Source organism: Schistocerca serialis, chromosome 9 (genome assembly GCF_023864345.2).
Source record: "Schistocerca serialis cubense isolate TAMUIC-IGC-003099 chromosome 9, iqSchSeri2.2, whole genome shotgun sequence".
In the NCBI taxonomy this organism is placed as follows: Eukaryota; Metazoa; Arthropoda; class Insecta; order Orthoptera; family Acrididae; genus Schistocerca; species Schistocerca serialis.
Window position 1 is genome coordinate 490717577 of NC_064646.1, and position 15661 is coordinate 490733237.

The 15661-nt window shown below is 40.5% G+C and overlaps 1 protein-coding gene across 1 annotated transcript in view; it reads right to left on the bottom strand.

Moving 5' to 3' along the window:
* The window catches only part of LOC126418520 (cytochrome P450 6k1-like), a 77483-nt gene extending 62751 nt beyond the window's left edge, over window positions 1–14732 (bottom strand). Inside the window, exon 1 of the mRNA XM_050085319.1 lies at window positions 14609–14732. The gene's annotated coding sequence lies outside the window, so the exon portion shown is untranslated. The remainder of the gene's footprint in view (window positions 1–14608) is intronic.
* Window positions 14733–15661: the final 929 nt, after the last annotated feature.

Below are 15661 nucleotides of genomic sequence, written 5' to 3' on the forward strand. Positions count from 1 at the left end.
CTTCGTTCGAAATGCACGCTGAACAACTGTCGTCAATTCACGTCTGCCGTACTCAATAACACAAAAAGCTTTCTGTTGAGCGGTCGCCATCTTAGCATCAACTGACGCTGACGCCTAGTCAACAGCGCCTCAAGCGAACAAATGTACAACTAAATGAAACTTTATAGCTCCCTTAATTCGCCGACAGATAGTGCTTAGCTCTGCCTTTTGTCGTTGCAGAGTTTTAAATTCCTAAAGTTGTGGTATTCTTTTTGAATCACCCTGTACCTTAAAGTACAAGAGGTAAAAAAATTCTTGAAAACAATTACAATACTTGTTCAACTTCAAGAGCTAAAAAAAATTTATTGGAAATGTATTCTAACTATTTACAAATCTTACTTATAAACAACATTTTTCATTTAGTTATCCGGGTATAAATGAACAAATCTTTAGAATTTTCTTCTCGAGAGAAAATTACGTATGGTTGACCGTGAGAGAAGCAGGAGTCTTTGAGGATGATGCCGCAACATTTTAACGTTTGTCCTTGCCCTTTGTTTATTGTAAAACTATAGTCTAATTTGATTTGATATTGCTGTCTTTTAAACTGGAATAGTAGTTCAGTAGAGATCAGTGGTATTCTGGGGATAAATCGTGTGTATTCTTCGTACTTTTCAGTCCTAAGTTCGGTTTCGAGGATGTTATTAAATAGTTGTTTGACGATCATCCTTGTTCCATTACGCAGTTTTTGTAAGTTGGTATTTCTGAATAGTATGGTCTGATACTTGCAAATAGTTTAGAAATTCTGTAGGGGAGTTCATATATCGTTCATTGTTTACCATCGTGTCGATCGATTTGTATATTCTCTCTACACCGGGAATTTTCTTTGGAATATTAAAGTTGATGTCATCGAGAATATTATTTTTAGTTGGAAAAATTGCCCTTTCAAATAGCCAGTCCGGATCTGTATAGTTGTGAACAATGTGTGGAAATCACTGTTGAGTTTAATGTGACCATTCGTCTGGTCGTAGGGTATGTGCCTTCGTCTGTTTGTAAAAGTTACTGATCTACATGTGCTGTTGTTTCCCCTACTGTTTTAGAAGTTCACCCCGTCCAGATTCTCTTAAAATTTTACATACCGGGAATTGTTCTTCGGCTATATTCAACAGTAGTTGTAGGGCGAAATGGGCAGTTCGTCCTCCTCCTACAAGAGTGGCTGCAATGCCGAATGATCCTAGTGCAAGTGCGATGTGTTGATTAGCACGTATTTCCGCCACCACTAGATTTATTAGAAACGCTTTCCCTGTGCCGCGAGCCGGCCGCTGTGGCAGAGCGGTCCTAGGCGCTTCAGTCCGGAACTGCGCTGCTACTACGGTCGCAGGTTCGAATCCTGCCTCGGTCGTGGATGTGTGTGATGTCCTTAGGTTGGTTAGGTTTAAGTAGTTCTAAGTCTAGGGGACTGATAACCTCGGATGTTAAGTCCCATAGTGTTTAGAGCCATTTGAACCTGTGCCGACCGATGCGTCCAGGTAAATAATTCCACCATTGTTGCTGTCGATCTGCTCAATGATAAAGTTCTAAATTTTCTTTTGATTTTCATTGAGGAATGTTTTATTGTAAACAATGTATTGAAGTATATCGTTGATGTAGCAGCTTTTTTCCTTTGTAGTTTCGAAGTTTGGCACATTGACAGCATCTCTTCGTGTTGTTTGCATCCCTCGTTGTACTAAGGCCTGCTTGTTTACTGCTAAACATTTATCTTCTAGGCGAATGAATGTTTCATTGAAGATGACATCGTTGAATTCGATGATCAGCTCAAAATGAGCCTGTCTGATGTGGTACAGTGTGTCATCACTCATACTCTCCTTGAAGGAGTCCAGTAGCTGTTTTGGATTCGGTGGGTTACATGTTGTTAGAATTATGGCGAGTAAGTCTCTCATTTCTTCAGCAGGGGCTGTGAGTGAGACTTCTTGCAGTTTTAATTCCCAGTGATTGTCGCTTTACATTGGCCCTAAGCATTGACATGCTTCTCTGCTGGTAACCGTCAACATTCTTGAGATCTGTGAAACTTGTTGGTCCCTGTCTTTCTCGTAGCAACATCCGGAGCTAGAAACATCCGGCGTTGTTCGGATGTACCGTGTATACTCGGACTGGTGCGCCTGTTTTCATGATTCCTGCATGATGTTTTACTGGAATTTCTTTTTTTTTCCGTCGAGTACAGATTTTTCTTGTTGGGTTCCACGTATAATAGGTAGGGACGTCAACATATAGTAACGTTCTCGTTAATGGATCCGTTTGATACAGTTGCTAAAAAGCTGTTAATGTTGTGTTCTAAGGTAGCTCGCTTGCAATTTTTCTGCCGGTCTCCTTTGTGAAGTAAACTCTCTCTCCATTCTCCAAATGTACAGCTAGGTGTTGCACAGTTGGTTCACGTTCGTGTATGGGAAATCCGAAAATCCGTCGGGCTGCTTCGTTAGTTGCTGTATCTTCCCATTTGGTACATGATGATCTCCTCGTTTCTGTTTTGTTGTTCGCTGCATTTGGATGTTTGAAATACTGCCGTGTCACAGGCTTCGTTCACGTACTTACAGACATACTTCATGGATTTCACTAAATTACAGTATTCTACGTTTATGTGTGTTTGAAAAATTTTGGAAAGTGGTGTGTTATGTGCCACTACCCATCGATTATGTTTCCAGTTTGTCACTGTCTTGTATTCGTGCTTTTGCTGTGAAGCCACCGTTTTTGGGTGATCGTCTTCTGCCATCAACTCCGGTGTGTGTGTCGCCCAAGTAAGGTTTCAGTTTTTTTCCTTTATTTTTGGTACATTTTCCATCACTCACATGTGGCGAATTGGGGTTCAATGGCCGCCATAGCCCGTGAATCCCTCGTACAATATGCATTAGATGAGTATGTGCCAAGCAAGGTCGTAAGAGATAGAAAAGAGCCACCGTGGTACAACAACCGAGTTCGAAAACTGCTACGGAAGCAAAGGGAACTTCACAGCAAACATAAACATAGTCAAAGCCTTGCAGACAAACAGAAATTACACGAAGCGAAATGTAGTGTGAGGAGGGCTATGCGAGAGGCGTTCAATGAATTCGAAAGTAAAGTTCTGTGTACTGACTTGGCAGAAAATCCTAAGAAATTTTGGTCTTATGTCAAAGCGGTAGGTGGATCAAAACAAAATGTCCAGACACTCTGTGACCAAAATGGTACTGAAACAGAGGATGACAGACTAAAGGCCGAAATACTAAAATTCTTTTTCCAAAGTTGTTTCACAGAGGAAGACTGCACTGTAGTTCCTTCTCTGGATTGTCGCACAGATGACGAAATGGTAGATATCGAAATAGATGACAGAGGGATAGGAAAACAATTAAAATCGCTCAAAAGAGGAAAGGCCGCTGGACCTGGTGGGATACCAGTTCGATTTTACACAGAGTACGCGAAGGAACTTGCCCCCCTTCTTGCAGCGGTGTACCGTAGGTCTCTAGAAGAGCGTAGCGTTCCAAAAGATTGGAAAAGGGGCACAGGTCATCCCCGGTTTCAAGAAGGGACGTCGAACAGATGTGCAGAACTACAGACCTATATCTCTAACGCCTATCAGTTGCAGCATTTTGGAACACGTATTAAGCTCGAGTATAATGACTTTTCCGGAGACTAGAAATCTACTCTGTAGGAATCAGCATGGGTGAAACCCAGCTCGCGCTATTCGTCCACGAGACTCAGAGGGCCATAGACACGGGTTCCTAGGTAGATGCCGTGTTTCTTGACTTCCGCAAGGCGTTTGATACAGTTCCCACAGTCGTTTAATGAACAAAGTAAGAGCATGTGGACTATCAGACCAATTGTGTGATTGGATTGAAGAGTTCCTAGATAACAGAACGCAGCATGTCATTCTCAATGGAGTGAAGTCTTCCGAAGTAAGAGTAATTTCAGGTGTGCCGCAGGGGAGTGTCGTAGGACCGTTGCTATTCACAATATATATAAATGACCTTGTTGATAACATCGGAAGTTCACTGAGGCTTTTTACGAATGATGCCGTAGTACATCGAGAGGTTGTAACAATGGAAAACTGTACTGAAATGCAGGGAATGGCAATTGAATCTCAATGTAGACAAGTGTAATGTGCTGCGAATACATAGAAAGAAACATCCTTTTTCATTTAACTACAATATAGCAGGTGAGCAACTGGAAGCAATTAATTTCATAAATTATCTGGGACTAGGCATTAGGAGTGATTTAAAATGGAATGACCATATAAAATTAATCGTCGGTAAAGCAGATGCCAGATTGAAAATGGTTCAAATGGCTCTGAGCACTATGGGACTTAACATCTATGGTCATCAGTCCCCTAGAACTTAGAACTACTTAAACCTAACTAACCTAAGGACATCACACAACACCCAGCCATCGCGAGTGCCAGACTGAGATTCATTGGAAGAATCCTATGGAAATGCAGTCCGAAAACAAAGGAAGTAGGTTACAGTACACTTGTTTGCCCACTGCTTCAATACTGCTCACCGATGTGTGGTCCGTACCAGATAGGGTTGATAGAAGAGATAGAGAAGATCCAATGGAGAGCAGCGCGCTTCGTTACAGGATCATTTAGTAGTCGCGAAAGCGTTACGGAGATAAACTGCAGTGGAAAACTGTGCAGGAGAGACGCTCAGTAGCTCGGTACGGGCTTTTGTTGAAGTTTCGAGAACATACCTTCGCAGAGGAGTCAAGCAGTATATTGCTCCCACTTACGTATATCTCGCGAAGACACCATGAGGATAAAAATCAGAGAGATTAGAACCCACACAGAGGCATACCGAAAATATTTCTTTCCACGAACAATACGAGACTGGAATAGAGGGGAGAACCGATAGCGGCACTCAAGGTACCATCCGCCACACACCGTCAGGTGGCTTGCCGAGTATGGATGTAGATGTAGATGTAGATGCAGAATTATGTTTTTCACTTCTATGTCGTACAGTTCCGGATCTTCTTGTGGATTTCGGAATTCAGCTTGGATGATCTTGTCGATATCCGTGGTATGAATTCTGTAGTGTAGTAATATGATATTGTGTGAGTGAGGCAGTCCTTGTTTTTGCCATTCGATTGTGTACGTCCCGCATTTAACGCTTCCGAAGATGTATTTTGTGATGACTACAATAACGCTCTTTCATTTGTCGGAAACTCGAGCTATCATGTCGTGTCGATGGATGAGGGCTTATCTCCATCTTAGTTCTTTGATTTCTGGCCGCGACGAGTTGCATGTGAATGTTATGAAAAGGACAGGTAGTCCATATTTTCTTGTGTAGGTCAAGCATCTTGAGTGCATTCGTGCATGTGGCTCGGACTTCCTATGTATGATGAGGGTAAGCTTACCATTCTTCAAATGTCAACAATGTTTCCGCCATTTATGATTGCGTCTCGAGGGTGGATTATTCTTCCATGCGTAGTTTCTTCTGATTCAGTTTTATGTAAAGCATCCGTTCCGCTTCTGTTTTTGAACCCATATCTACCAGAACCTGTTGGAATAAACGGTGGGTGTTGAGAACGTGATTTTATGTTTCATTGTCTATGATCATTAAGCGGTAAGCATGGAACTCCTTGGAAGTGATGTTTTTGTTTGTTTCTACACCTGTTTCAGGTTGAATTTGTTTCACATTAAAACAGTATCCTTCCTCTCAGTGCAGAAATATTAATGGATATTTGAATGAATCGTATGAACGGCGTGTGTCTGCAATAAGTTGTAGTTCTTCTCTTCTTCGTTGTACAGTTATATCACGTCTTGTGTTTTCATTGTCCACAGCTACGATGGCGACTTAGTCTATCTGAGGTACATTAAATCGACGGACGTTCGCGTTCTTCAGTTGGTCTTTTGTCGACTTGAATTATAACTTTATAATCATCAGAAATCATTCGGTCTAGAGCTCTTTTAAATGTGTAAATCAGTTGATCGTATTTTTGTAAGATCCTCTGCATATCTTGGAATGCTTGTGTCTCAATTCGCTGATATCTGTGCGTCACTGAACAATATCTGTTTCTTCATTTCCGATGAAACATACTTGCGGAAATTTATGGTCTTCGTTGGGTAATGGTAGTAATCATCCCATGTTGTGATAGATTTATCCTTGGATGCAAGAAATATCTCTGTTAATGTTGATCGAAATGACACTGGAAGAAGTCATTTGGAAGCAGGCGTTGTACGCTTTTATATTTTGAAGAAAGTGTTTTGATTCTGGAGTTTCCCCGGCCATGTAACAAAAATTCCAGTGGTGGTAATCGAATTTTTCTATTCATGCAACAGAACCCTGTTGTTTCTCTAATGAATTTTTTCGTGTTGCAAAATTGGCAGATGTTATCCATTTTCCCGATTACGACGTGTTTGCGTTTGTCGTATTCTCTCGCCGGATCGTTCATTTGTTAGGTTGCACTGTTTACTTGTCCTCGACGGCGCTTCTCGTAGGTTGATATTTTCATGGGTGGCTTGAGTTCGTAATCTTTTATAATTAGATTGTGTCGCAATTCTTGATTCTTCAATCCTTTCATTTCGTTGTTCTTCGGTTTCTCTGCTTCTCTATGGCGCTCATTCTCCTTCGTTGGGAACTTAAACGTACTTCGCGCTCTTCGTCTGTTTCGTTTTTCCGCTGTTCTTTTTGTTTTCACTGTTTTGCTTCACAACTGGTAAGATACAATCCTGTTTTACGTTTAGGCATTGTCTAAAATATAAATCAAAGTAACTTTATACTAACAAATCCACTAAGTACACTTTAAACATGTTTTGAACTTTATTTTCGATTTATATTCAGTCACTGCATCACTTTGACTGCTCACACTTCGCTGTTTGCTTTTATTCACTCATTGCACTACTTTTTCGGTTCCTCCATTCGTCACTGATAAGAAACTGACGTTCGAACCTACGACGGGTCATGCTTTATATAACCCCACCAATGGGCAACCACACCAGTGGAGAATTCCAGAACATACGAAAAAGACTTCGAATGGTCCGCAATGTTTCAGAACGTTCTACAAGACTTGAAAGTGTTCTGAAATGTTTCACAATGGTATGGGATGTTCCGGGATGTTCTCGAACATTTTGGAACCTTCCCGAATGTTCCAGACTGTTCCCGGACATTCCAGAACATACCGGATCATTATGGAACATTCCGGAACATTCTGGAATGTTGTGGAATGCTACCACATACTCTACAATGCTCCGGAATGTTCTCAAATACTCTAGAATGTTCTGGAATGTTGCAGAAATTTCTAGAGGGCGAAACTTCCCGGCCATTATATCTTCAAAAGCACGCACTTCGGGTAAAAATAGGAACCTTCTTCATGGATGGGGGATGGAGGGTTACCACACTATATAAATCCCTTGGTCGTACCGGGACTCGTTTCTGAGCTTCAGTGGCACAAGCATTGTGCACTTACTTTTATAAAATACATTGATTTATTTCTGAGAATTGTATATTGTTGTCTGAATATTGCTGTACTTTGTTTCCAAGCTCCATTCAAACTTCAAACACCTGTAATCGCTAGCAATTACTCGTTTTATTTCCTATAGTTTATAATTTGTTACAATTGGAGACATGAGCGATGAAACAGTGAATGAAAGTTTTTGGGTGTGTCAGTATGACGCAGTATCACATCTGTTTGATAACGCGAATCGTACCCGTTGTTTCCTTGAGTTCGCCTAACAAACAGAGGATGCTCGGGATGACTGTCAAATATTATGTGCACTGAGAGCGAAATGTAGGAAGAGATCTGTAAAAGACTGACAGATCCGCACAATTATGTTTCACAAACAAAACTAACGTTTTTCCTCAGTCGTGGATAGATGTTGCATGACGTCGCAGAACTGTAATATTTAACGAACGGCATGCACAAGTCAGGCTGTAGAAATTAGCATTGGTAAATGACTAGAATAACTACAGTGCTGAGAAGCTGTTGATAAAGGCGTATCAAGTATGAAAATTATTAGAAAATTAAGTTTGTAGACTCAAGATCACTGTTGCGCCTTACAGAATATTACCTCACATATTGCAAATGAATTACTAGTACTTCCTACATTAAATGAAAGAAGTTAGGCCTATATACATAGTGTCAATGTTTGAAACTAAAAAAATGAAAAATGTGAAATTCTTTAAGCCGCATTATGAAATTTTTACTCAGTGGGCTGGAAATCGTGGGACACATTTAGTTAGGACATCGAGACATAGCAGCTTTATAGGAAGCATAGGGTGGTAGTCAGAACAGAAGACAGATCAAATTTGCAAATATAATTGAAGGTGTCAGGCAAACGTGCAGTCTTTCACCCTTTATGTTCTGTATTTATACAGAAGATACATTTTATTTGTCAAGGTCCGTTTTGATCACACAAATTTTACATTTCACTATCACTGGTTTCGGCTACTGCCATCTTCAGGTCATAAAATTGTCTGATGAAGGTATCATCGTCAAAATCCACACATGTAGGTACATAGTCAGTACCTACATGTATAGATTTTGAAGTTGGTACCTTTATCAGAACATTTTATGGTCTGAAGATGGCAGTAGCCGAAACCGGTGATATTGAAATCAAAATTTATGTGAACAAGGTTGACCTTTACAAATAAAGTGCCACGATATGATCACGGACTCATTTACAGACTTTATGTGTTCAATTGATGAACACAAATATAACCATTGTAAAGATACATCTACTGAGACAATAACTGGGAGAACATAAATGCTTTAAAATGCAGACGATTTATCTGTCTTAGTTGATCTAAGCACAGCTCTCAAAGAGCAACAAAAGCTATGTAGCAAAACACCAATAGCAGCAAACGCAAATACGAGTGCAGAATATAAGACACAAAAATCCACCGATTTGCCCCCCACACACGAAAGAACCCGGCCTGCTGCCAGGACTGAGGGACTGGATCCGATGTTTGGGTCCCGCACGTTACAACAGTGGGGAAACGACGGACCGCATCCCATGGTTCTGGTCCGGCACAGAAATCTGCTACTATGTGGCCGGACTACCGAGTGTGAACCTTTGACACCGCCAGCCACGCGTGATGGCGAAACATCTGGAAAATCATTAACAAGACGAAGGGCAAAGTTCACGAGACATGACCCAAAAGGTAATATGTCGACAATCGGCCACGAAAGCAACAACAATTTTCCATTACTATATTGGTTAATGCTATTCGTGAGTGTGCCTTCTAAATATGACTAAGTTAACTAGAAATCCCCCCCCATGAACCATGGACCTTGCCGTTGATGCGGAGGCTTGCGTGCCACAGCGATACAGATAGCCGTACCATAGGTGCAACCACAACGTAGGGGTATATGTTGAGAGGCCAGACAAACGTGTGGTTCCTGAAGAGGGGCAGCAGCCTTTTCAGTCTGGATGGTTGACTGACCTGGCCTTGTAACACCAACCAAAACGGCCTTGCTATGCTGGTACTGCGAACGGCTGAAAGCAGGGAGAAACTACAGCCGTAATTTCTCGCGAGGGCATGCAGCTTTACTGCATGCTTAAATGACGATGGCGTCCTCTTGGGTAAAATATTCCGGAGGTAAAATAGTCCCCATTCGGATCTCCGGGCGGGGACTACTCAGGAGGACGTTGTTATCAGGAGAGAGAAAACTGGCGTTCTACGGATCGGAGGGTGGAATGTCAAATCCCTTAATCGGGCAGGTAGGTTAGAAAATTTAAAAATGGAAATGGATAGATTAAAGTTAGATATACTGGGAATTAGTGAAGTCTGAAGTCTGGTGGCAGGAAGAACAAAACTTCTGGTCAGGTGAATACAGGGTTATAAATACAAAATCAAATAGGAGTAATGCAGCAGTAGGTTTAACAATGAATAGGAAAACAGGAATTCGGGTAAGCTACTACAAACAGCATAGTGAACGCATTATTGCGGCCAAGATAGATGCGAAGCCCAAGTCTACCACAGTAGTACAAGTTCGTATGCCAACTAGCTCTGCATAGGACCAGGAGATTGATGAAATGTATGATGAGATAAAAGAAATTATTCAGATAGTGAAGGAGACGAAAATTTAATAGTCATGGGTGACTGGAACTCGATAGTAGGAAAAGGAAGAGAAGGAAACATAATAGAAGAATATGGAATGGGAGTAAGGAATAAAAGAGGAAGCCACCTGGTAGAATTTTGCACTGAGCATAATTTAATCATAGCTAACACTTGGTTCAAGAGCCATAAAACAAGGTTATAAACATGGAACAAGCCTGGAGATACTGGAAGGTCTCAGACAGATTATATAAGACAGAGATTCAGGAACCAGGTTTTAAATTGTAAGACATTTGCAGGGGCGGATGTGACCACAATCTATTGGTTATGAACTGTAGATTAAAACTGAAGAAACTGAAAAAGGTGGGACTTTGAGGAGATGGGACCTAGACAAACTGAAAGAACCAGAGGTTGCAGACAGCTTCAGGGAGAGCATTAGGGAGCGATTGATAAGAATGGGGGAAAGAAATACAGTAGAAGAAGAATGGGTAGCTTTGAGAGATGAAATAGTGAAGGTAGCAGAGGATCAGGTAGGTAAAAAGACGAGGGCTAATAGAAATCCTTGGGTAACAGAAGAGATAGGAGTAAGATAGATACCGCCTACAGGAAAATTAAAGAGACCTTTGGAGAAAAGAGAACCACTTGGATGAATATCAAGAGCTCAGATGGAAACCCAGTTCTAAGCGAAGAAGGGAAAGCAGAAAGGTGGAACGAGTATATAGAGGGTCTATACAAGGGCGATGTTCTTCAGGACAATATTATAGAAATGGAAGAGAATGTAGATGAATTTGAAATAGGAGATATGATACTGCATAAAGACTTCGACAGAGCACTGAAAGACCTAAGTCGAAACAAGACACCGGGAGTAGGCAACATTAGAACTACTGACAGCCTTGGGAGAGCCAGGCCTAACAAAACTCTACCATCTAGTGAGCAAGATGTATGGGACAGACAAAATACCCTCAGACTTCAAGGAGAATATAATAATTCCAATCCCAAAGAAAGCAGGTGTTGACAGATGTGAAATTTACCGAACTATCAGTTTAATAAGCCACGGCTACAAAATACTAACACGAATTCTTTACAGACGAATGGAAAAACTGGTAGAAGCCGACCTTGGGGAAGATCAGTTTGGATTCCGTAGAAAAGTTGGAACACGTGAGGCAACAATGATCCTACGACTTATCTTAGAAAATAGATTAAGAAAAGGCAAACCTACGTTTATAGCATTTGTAGACTTAGAGAAAGCTTTTGACAATGTCGACTGGAATAATCTCTTTCAAATTCTGAAGGCGGCAGGGGTAAAATACAGGGAGCGAAAGGCTATTTACAATTTGTACAGAAGCCAGATGGCAGTTATAAGAGTTGAGGGGCATGAAAGGGAAGCAGTGGTTGGGAAGGGAGTGAGACAGGGTTGTAGCCTCTCCCCGATGTTATTCAATCTGTATATTGAGCAAGCAGTAAAGGAAACAAAAGAAAAATTCGGGACAGGAATTACAATCCATGAAGAAGAAATGAAAACTTTGATGTCCGCCGACGACATTGTAATTCTGTCAGAGACAGCAAAGGGCCTGGAAGAGCAGCTGAATGGAATGAACAGTGTCTTGAAAGGAGGATATAAGATGAACATCAACAAAAACAAAACGAGGATAATGGAATGTAGTCGAATTAAGTCGGGTGATGCTGCGGGAATTAGATTAGGAAATGAGACAGTTAAAGTAGTAAATGAGTATTTCTATTTGGGGAAAGAATTAAGTAGAGAGGATATAAATGTAGACTGGCAATGGCAAGGAAAGCGTAGGTGAAGAAGAGAAATTTGTTAACATCGAGTGTAGATTCAAGTGTCAGGAAGTCGCTTCTGAAAGTATTTGTATAGAGTGTAGACATCTATGGAAGTGAAACGTGGACGATAAATAGTTTGGACAAGAAGAGAATAGAAGCTTTCGAAATTTGGTGCTACAGAAGAATGCTGAAGATTAGATGGGCAGATCACATAACTAATGAAGAGTTATTGAATAGAATTGGAGAGAAGAGAAATTTGTGGCACAACTTGACAAGAAGATGGGATCGATTGGTAGGGCATATTCTGAGGCAACAATGGATCACCAATTTAGTATTGGAGGGGAGCAGAGGGTAAATATCGTAGAGGGAGACCAAGAGATGAATTTACTAAACAGATTCAGAAGGATGTAGGCTGCAGTAGGTACTGGGCGATGAAGAAGCTTGCACAGGATAGAATAGCATGGAGAGCTGCATCAAACCAGTCTCTGGACTGAAGACCACAACAACCTAGAAAGGCAGCTGATACTTTGAAAAAACAGCTAATGCTTTCTCATTTTATGTTACAAAGTTGCTGTTTATACCTGATATATCTTAATGTTTGCATGATTACATCGATACTTAAAAAAAGTTTTTCTACTTCTGTAAATATAGAGTCCTGCTTGCAATACACCTTTACATGTCTTACAGCCTGAACTGCTGCTGTTCATGTAGCTAACAGAGTTTTTCAATCCTTGAATGTAGGTAATGAGATATTTTCTTAATTTTCTTTTCAAGGACATCTTCAGCTTTTGTGTTCCTGTCTTCCTCAGTTGTGTGTAATATTACGGTATATTGATAAGATGCCTTGCAGAAAATAAAGGCGGAACGCGTATGGCATTAAAATTCAGTTGCTGTCAGACGGTCCATAAAGTAAAAATTATCAATTTACCGTTATTTCAAGGGTTTCCAAATTTCTTCCATTTGTTAGATGGAAGTTTGTTACACACATTTGCACCAGAATACATAACAGCACTCTGAATACTAGAAAAGGAAGCAAAGCCTACACGAAAATTGTTTTTGGGTCCACCATTGTGCCTATGTGCATCATTGTTTACCTAAAACTGATTGTCATTCTGAGTAACAAAAACAATTCAGGAGTAAATATACTGGGAAGTGAGCGTATGAATTCCATAATCCCTAAAATGGCTCTACGAAGCATGCAGTTAATTAGTTCATACAATATTGTTGGTGCTCGCTTCTGCTGGGTAAAAACTTTTTTATTTACCTTGTGGGGAATACACAGAAGATAAATCCAGTAAAGTAAGTCAACACCCTTGCTATTAGGTCAGCACAAGGAGATACATCTCTAAGGGCAAAATATCCTGAAGTGAGCTCCTTGATTACTTTAGCCAAGTGTTGACTTCATTTTAACTTGTAATCGAGTTGGAAGCTAAGGCATTTTCATAAAGTTGTATAACTAATTTGTCTGCCGAATTACCATTAGTGTGCCCTATTGGTACTGGCCTGAGGATGTGTATAACACCCGATTTGAACAAATAATTACTGAATCCACAAACAAATGCTTAATTTCCAGCAACAGACATCTACAAAGAAGCCATGTTATACTACACATTCCTCATATGTATTTACAAAACAGTAAAAGTGAAGTAAGTACAAACGAGTACAACAATTAATTAATATCAAGGTTGCCAAAACCAATAAAACAGTATCAAATGATATACTTTGTATTTTTTCGGTTCCACCTTCAAAAATTATTGAAACTAAGAACGCAATGGATAGTTACACTCTTGAAAGAAACATTTACAGACGGGAGGAAAATGCAGTAGAATAATCAGAAAAAGCAACGTTCATAAAAAAAATACCAGCTTACCTTACAAAATGCATACTGAGAAACGAATGTTCAAGTAGTCAGGGTTTATCAATGAAAGATCAATCGATAGGGTTAACACATTAGATGGTTTACAGAGAACGGCAGCAAAACCCGTAGTAAAACAATTTTCCTTTCTCGGAGGAATCCAAACAGTCGACAGTAGTTGAGATGATGAAGAAGAAATACGTTAGAGTCTTGCAAAAGGAGAACTAAAATACAGATATTAAGTGGGCTAAGGGTCATGTAGGCATGTATGAAAATGAATTTGCAGATCAGCTGGCCAAAGAGACATCTGCGATATAAGAGGAGGTTTTCTGCAGCAAGCGTCACAGAACCTGCGTCAAACATAATGCGAAAAGCAGATCTGGAAATATGGTAGAATGAGTAGTAACAACCCACAAAGAGAATGATTACAAAAAAATGCTTTCAATAGGTACACCTGATGCTGACTACTAAATTACAAATATGTCCTAACTTCACGGTAATGATAACAGTGTTCCAAAAAATGAAGACTTTTCTGATACACTGAAAAAAACTTATGTTGCTCTGTGTATGCGAATTGGATGTAATTATATTGTGGATCAGCTTCACTGGTGTGTAGCAGCTTGGACAGAAAAAGGGACACAGTATTGAAAAGTGTAATAATGGAGGACGACAACAACATCAGATATGAAGAGTGAAATACCAAAACTGATTTTAGAGGATTTTGATTCCATCGAATTTCGAAATGTAAGAATTTTACTCACCTATTTGCAGAAAAAACACAAAAGTAATTCTAGGGCAGTAACAAACATAGCGTAATCAATGCGATATTCCCAATAACTTTTCTGTATCTAGAACAATGGTCACAATGAAATGCATCAATACATTCAGGATTACGCTTTGCAATAGAACACTGGAATCAAATAAAAGAAATCCTTGGGGAACTGAACGTAAGTAAATTGGAAGTTAGTTCACTTACATGCGGCAGAAGACCGAAACGAGTATCGCTGACCTTACACTCACACAGTTCAGTCAGAAAGTAAATTATCTTTCGTAACAGTTTTCTGATGCGAGCGAATGGGATTCACATTGCTGTTATCTGGAGGGACTGTTTTATATATGATCACGCACTCTGCAGCGTAATGCTGATGATTGTGCGTGTGGGGGGGGGGGGGGGGGGGGGGAGGGGAGAGGGGGGATCTGCTGCAAAACAGTGACTGTGCTCGCTAAGACGCGTGTCATTCTCGTCCCATCAGCGAAGGCCACAGTTTATGATAACGAACGCTCCGGGCCTCAAGCAAGAATTACGGTGCTAGAAACAGCTGTTCAAACAGTGTCAAATGTCAGCGGCTACCTGAACACTTTCTGACAACGTGGACACTGGATCTTAAGAAATACTTACGATGTCACAGTCTATGTCTTCTGCATGAATGAATTACAAAAACATTTGTTGCATTTCAGTTAGCGCATCGATACTGAATGTTTAGCTCGGCGCCAGTTGTAAGTTTCCGGTTCGTGTAGCTTCCGGTAGGGATCTGCCTTATTCGGCTAACTCGTTTGCTGTCTCGTTCGTCACACAACGTGCGCCGAGTCTGGATCTAAACCTACACCTACATGGATACTCTACAAATCACACTTAAGTGCCTGGCAGAGGGTGCATCAAACCATCTTCACAATAATTCTCTATTAGTCTTCTCTCTAACAGCGAGCGGGAAAAACAAATACCTATATCTTTCCGTGCGAGTTCTGATTTCCCTTATTTTATTATGATGATCGTTTCTCCATAGGTAGGTTAGCATCAACACAATATTTTCTCATTCGGAGCAGAAAGTTGGTGATTGAAATTTACTGAGAAGACTCCACCGCAACGAAAAAGTCTTGTATTAACTGTGTTCATCCCGTATCCCGTACCATGTCCGTGTCAATCTCTCCCCCATTTCGTGATAATACAAAACGTGCTGCTCTTTGTTGAACTCTCTCGATGCATTCCGTTAATCCTTTCTGGTAAGGATCCCAGACCAAGTATCAGTAC